The following is a 6451-nucleotide window of genomic DNA, read 5'->3' as shown; positions in this document are numbered from 1 at the left end:
AGCAATAGCGGTTGCGGTGGTGGCAGCGCGTGAGCCACCGATATCTACACACCAGGAGAAACTGGAGGAGCTGGAGAGGACAGAGTGTGGACGCGAGAGGAGACGCCGGAGCAGGAGGAGGAGAACCAGCGAGTGGCTGGGAGAGTAGTACGCTCTCAGAACCGGAGAAGAGAACGGCGCTCGAGAGAAACTCTAGCAGAGAGATTTCGAACGACCGAGAGGGACAAGCGCCGAACTCGGTCGCGCTACCATACGCTCCTCGCCTCGGCACACCGCGGCCCGAACTAATTAAATTATCGTTTCGACACCGATCTCCAACGCTAGCCGCGGGACCATTGTCCCCCCGCGCTCCAAGCATGAGTACATGGCGCTCCCTGCCTTCGAATTCGCATTTTCCATAGCGCGAAGCGTTTCAGATAAACCGTGTTAATAGGGGATAGAGCGCCGTTTATATCACTCTCTCTTCTTCTCTGTCTAGGGCACTGCGATTAGGCGTGGCTTCGTTACTCCGAATTTCAATACAATTAGGGTACGAGTACTTCGCGTCTCATGAGCAGAGACCCGGAACGGCCCCGGGGCAAGGTGAGGGAAGTTCTGGCGATACGCCTGAAGTAGTGGTAATCTTCTCAGCGAATAGGAAGAATGCATGTGACCCAACTGTGTGCGTCTGACTACTCAGGCACGGAGTGTGCGTGTCCTGCCCCGAATAGGCGTGACTTTGTTGCTCCCAGTATCATTGGAGATGTTCTCGCTTGCTCTGTATACCCTGGAGAGCCTAGCTCGATCTGTGGATAGCAACGAAGCCACTCCTACCCTATGGGACACGATAGGGATTCATTCATATTTAGTTTAGATTCGATATTCTTCGATTTTTTGAGATCCTTAGCCTATATTACTTTTAGCTTAAACGAAACGGGGATCATGTCTCATCCGTGTCCCCGACGTGAAAAGAAAAACGGGAAACAGCGAGGAATTGTGTTCGCAGGCCGAGGAGTACCCCGGGGAAAGAGAATAGGAGAAAGAGATCCTCCTGGTTTGGCTTATTGTGCCCGAGATGCTTATCGACGGGCTACTCTCGGTCCCTTCTTCGTCGTCCGCCTCTGTTTTCCGCCTGGCCTTTCGTCGAGTGGAAGCGGTCCTCCGTTGCAGCGGCTCGCTGAGCGCGTACCTGCCGCTCGTTAGGTCCTCTCTGGTTCGTGGAAGCGCGCGCGCGACCGGTCGCGAAGCAGGAACAAGGCAAGAAGAAGCCGATGCACCGGCAGGAGGCACGAGTCGCGATCCCTCTGTGCATCTATGTCTCGCCGCTCTCGGAGCTCGCTTATTATCGCGGCTACGACCCGTTGCGTACCGGCGATCCGAGAAACGACACGGACGACGCGATCGATCGTCCCGCGATCGCTGGCGATCGCAGCGGTTCCTCGCCGCGGGGGGCGAATCCTCCAGGGTTCGCCAACTGTGCGGACACGTTCGCTTTTGCTTTCGTGTAACGAGCGCAAGGCCGCCGGAATTCCACCGGCGTCCTCCAACCATTTCGTCTCTCGCACTCTCTCTCTCTCTCTCTCTTTCTTTCACTCACCTGCCTAAAGAGTAGGACATTATTCGAACAACGAATAACTAATGAAATATTATTCGCTATTCGTTCATGTTACAGGTTTTGCACTCCAAATTCACCATTTTGCTATTCTTGCCACTAATGGAGCCAAACTACTGCCCCATAAGACACTTTCTGCCGTGCCCAATCTAGCTTCTGCATCCTCTTGCTTGGGCCTCATTATGGACTATCCTCGATAACTGCGCTCGTGTTGTCGCCGGCTCCAATGCAGCAGAGCTAAAAGTGCTGCCCCACAGAGCAATCACAGGCCAGTCTGACTCCCGGGGCCAATAGCATCGGTCGCCGAAGCAATCGCATCGGCGAGGACTGAGGTAACGATTAGAAGATGCCGCGCCGCGACGCGACGGTGCGGTGGTCCCCGCGTCTTTCCGGGACCCGTTGGTCTTCTTTTTGCGCGTCGGGCTCCTTGGGCTCGGTGTTCCGCGAGCGACGGAACGTTGGACAGCGCAGGACGCGTTTCTTCTCGGTCACAATTAGACGCGACGGAGAAAAACCATGCGGGCACCGACGGACAGGTTCCAGGCGCTCCCGGCGAGCGGCCGCGGGACGGGGTCTGCCGCTAGTTTGTTTGAATTGGGAAAATAAACCGACCGCGAATGCTGAACAGACGCGGACACGGACGTGGACGTAGACGCGGGTCCGGTTGGTTTGGTCGCATACGATCTACGAGTCGGGAACTACGCGCAAAACAGAGTCGCAAATCTATTTTCGACGCGATCCTACGCCTCAACGTACCTCGTCGGGAACGACCGATGTTTCGGGCTCGAGCCAAGGTCAGGCTATAAATTTTGCGAGGGTAGCGGAAACGAGTCATTAGCGCAACTTTCTCTCTTTTCCTGCTTCTATCTTTCCATTGATCTGCAGGACCCGCTGGTAGTGCGGGGGCTGCAGCGATTTTCCTCGAATCGGAGCCGTTCGACGCGTTCTCGGGATGATTCATCCGATTCGTCGAACCGAGCGCTTTTTTTCAACCACGTAATTTCTGCGCAATTGTTCTGCACGCCGTGGAAGAGGAACGCTCACTCTATCGAAGAAAAGCGTGGAACGGCCGGTTCCCAGGGGTCCGAGGATAAGGGCCCCGAAAACCGACCGAGGGTCTGCCAGAGCCCTGGCCAGTACGGATATCGACCTCCGAAGTAGAGAGGCAATAGGTATTTAGGGTAGGAGTCGAGGAGCAAGGTAATTGGTCGGAACGAAGTCCTGAGAGGATTCTTCTAACCGCGTGGGCCCTCCGGCCCCTCGTTATCCCCGATTACCGCTCTCACGGTGACTTAGTCCTCGTCGGTGGAGCTCCATTGGTGGTCCGGTTCACGGTGATATGGAGAATTCGGCAAGGTGGTCCGCTCTTAAATCATGCGTGCCGACAAGATACCTCCACCCCTCTTTCCCTCTGCCAATGTACTATTACCGCGATCGCAGCTCTCGGACCGGAGGAATCTTCAAGTGGAACCCCGCGGGTCTTGTTTCTGCGTTCACCGCCTGAATTCTCGATGTCAAAGAATGCCCGAGACCAACCGTCTCTATCCTCCCGGCCGATAACGAGTCCGACGGTAGCTTTTCCGAGAAGAGTTTGCCCTCCGCAGCATGTCCTGTCTGCCGGAGCATATTACAAACATTTTGCCACGACAGCATTAACGAAAACTTGTGTCAAAATAGATCATGATCTTCGTTGTTTGATTTTAGAAGACGCAGCGTCTTGACACAGGTGGAGGCTGCTCTGTGGGACACTGTGCCCGTTCTCCGTCGAAATTCGGAGCAACGAAGCCACGCCTATACACGACAGGACACGCCTATACTCATCGAAACAATAGTAAGATAACTCTCTGTCTCAATCTCTGACACCGTTTGCTTAGTTGCATCAATGGTTCTGGCAGAAAGAGACACAGTTGACTGCAACGTCTTGTAGAATCTTCGAGAGACACGAGGCACAATTGACGATGCCCGAAGTTGCAATTCTCGTATACTTCATACGATAGAAATCTGCTGTTCGTTTGATAGCAATTTACTGCAATAACACGTAACCGTGTATAATTGATAATCGCAGGAACTGTTGCATTTTAATCGACACGCTTCGAATCTTCGTGCACTTGCATCTTCCGAAACAGTAGAATGCAAAGTTTAGCGAGATGTGATTTCTATTCACGTGCTCTTGAAATCGCCGAGTTGCTGACCAGGCTTACGACATTCTCCTAGAGACGATAGACCATTGCAAACGATAAATCTTCGCTAACTAAACTTTTGCCAAACGTTCTCTTCGATTTTACCAATCCGCAGGTGGTACGGGCGCACAGAGATCCACAGTCTATAGTCTGTAACAAAATCCTACTGTACCAATATTCTACCTAAGAGAAGATTGAAGAGTAGTGGTCCGGTGTTTCCCTTTTGGACAGCGCTCCTGAAGAACGTTGCTTATTGTCATTGCTCTATCGCAACAAACTCTACAGGTACTGATACAACAATTGAACACCTTGGTAGCAGACCTAGGAATAAATCCATTTGTTAGTGGTATTATATATCGTGTTGAAGTTCTATATATTTTCAGACATTGCCGATTGATTGGCGCAAGAAACATTTCCTCACCACGGTCTCCAATTATCAACTCACCCTGTCAGTCGATTAGGGAAAGCTCTGTTCTGTCTCAGTGTGATCTGCGTGGACCCCCGGTGGTTCGCGGAAAAGCGTTCCGCGTGCTCTGCCCCATTTCTCGCGACGAGAATCGGGTTCGCCGTCCGGAAGCAATTGATTGCGAGACCAACGCAGCAGCGGCCGCTAATTAGTTTCGAGCCGAGAGCCGGCCGATAAAGGCTCTGGCTCTTTGCCTCGTTCGGTCCGAGCTCCTTCTCCGCTCTCTTTCTCGCGCGCGTTTCCTCTGTCCTCGCCGGTTTCTCGCCTCGTCCGCGGCCACGGCAGGATACGTCGCTTCCGGAAACCCGATCAAGATTACAAGCAGCGTACCGTACACGCCGCAACCTTCTTCCTTTTACGCTCCCGATTGCGTCGTTCGGAATCGCGTTCGAGCGACCTCGAAAACCCCGCCGCGCCTGCAACGCGGATTGAACGCGCGCGCGAAACCAACAGCACGCATTCGCTGTGCTTGCGACAGCTGCGTTTGAACGTCGTTTAGGGTTGCGTGGCCTCAGACTCTTCGTCCGATTCGCTTTCAAGAGGAAAGCCTATCACGCCACGGTCGGGGAACTGCTTCAAACTTTTGTTCATTCTGAGTGAGACGTGCGTAACGGGTACTTCCAGGAGCAAACGCTGCTGCAAACGAAGACTGGAGACCTTACTGTGTTGCTCTCTTAGCTACTCTCTTGTTCTCTCGCTCTTCGTTCATAGCCAAGACACTGCAAAATCAAACAAGAAAAATCATCATCTATTTTGACACAGGCTCTCGTTAACGCTGTCAAGCAAGACGCCGCGTCCAAGAATAACTCTCAACGGTCTCTGATAGAATGACTTGCCATCGATCCGACATGATACAGTCGCATTTCGAGTTCGGTTCGCGAAAAACGCGCGTGCCTCAGCCGCGATCGCGAGCGGTTTTATCGCGCGGTGGCTTTTGTCCGAGGTCGATTCGACGAACGCTCGTTCATCGTCGGAAACGGTGCGGCGCGGCGCGTTAGAGGAAATACCGCATCCTCGATGAGACATCCACCGGTGACGAACGTTCGCGCGAAAGTTCTCTTCTTCTTCTTTCTCTCTTCTCTCCGACTCTTCTTCTTTCTCTCCACGGATGACTCTCGTCGCCGCGTCGCTACCGTTCGTTGCGAACGTGTTTCCGCCTGCGAAAGAAGCGCGCGAATTACGCGGAACCTCGGACCGCAGCTTCGCGATCGGTATTCCCGGAAGTCGAAGAACGATCCGTCGCGGGAACGATTACCGTTGCGAATCCGCTCAGACGTAACCGCGTCCTCGCAGCGCATTTTTTTCTTAGAAACAGGCTGCGGAGCTCTGCGCATTTGATTCTGTACGAAACGAGACATCGTTCGATTAGATCCGTTCGACGAGACATTCAGTCGGTAGCTGTTCGATTGATCTTGACGGATCACGATCGCGCAAGATACGCTTTACTCTTGGAGGCACCTTTTTTTTTAATGGTTATTTTACGTCGCACTTAACTGGCAGGGTTTTTTCGCGACACCTCTTGGTGTCACCTAACAACAATTTAAGAAAAAATATAAATGTCTGTGTAGCTCCTATGTCTTGTAATTAATGCAGACAAGTCTTATTTTGCATAAAAATCCGCAGTCTAATTACATTGAAAATAGCAAGAAACCTGGATAAATTCAATCTTGTCATTCTTATAACGCAATACATACTAGCTGGTTTTCATGCTCGGTAGGTTTAATGGAATTTCATGAAATGTCTGTGAAAGATCATGTCCACAAAATGTAATTGTCAGGCTGTTTCTCACGTGTCGAAACAATGATCGAGACTTCCAGACTCTAGACCATGTTTTCTTGAAGTTTGCCTGGGAGAGTGACGATGCGGAAACATTCATATATGAATTCATCGACGCTCAATTAAAATTGTACTGATATTCACGCGTTGACTTGAATATATTCTAAAGAATTTGATTGAACCGTGCAATCCATAATATGAATAACAGAATAATCGGCGATCGAGCAAGTTTGTCGGAATCCGGCCGGGTTACAAAATTTCAAGCAGACGGCGGCGGTGGTTCCGCGCTCATTATTCGGCCAGAAGAAAATCCGCGGACAAAGCTGGCACTGTGGAGGCCGGCTCCTTGTCGAGCGTAGACCTCTCGGCTCGCGTTCCTTCGATTAATTAACCTCGGAAAAGCAGAATCGCGGCGCCTCGCGTCTCGCTGCCGAATGA

This window comes from Lasioglossum baleicum, chromosome 12 (genome assembly GCF_051020765.1).
Source record: "Lasioglossum baleicum chromosome 12, iyLasBale1, whole genome shotgun sequence".
Lineage (NCBI taxonomy): Eukaryota > Metazoa > Arthropoda > Insecta > Hymenoptera > Halictidae > Lasioglossum > Lasioglossum baleicum.
The sequence above is the reverse complement of the archived record's forward strand: the minus strand, read 5'-3'. Positions refer to the sequence as shown.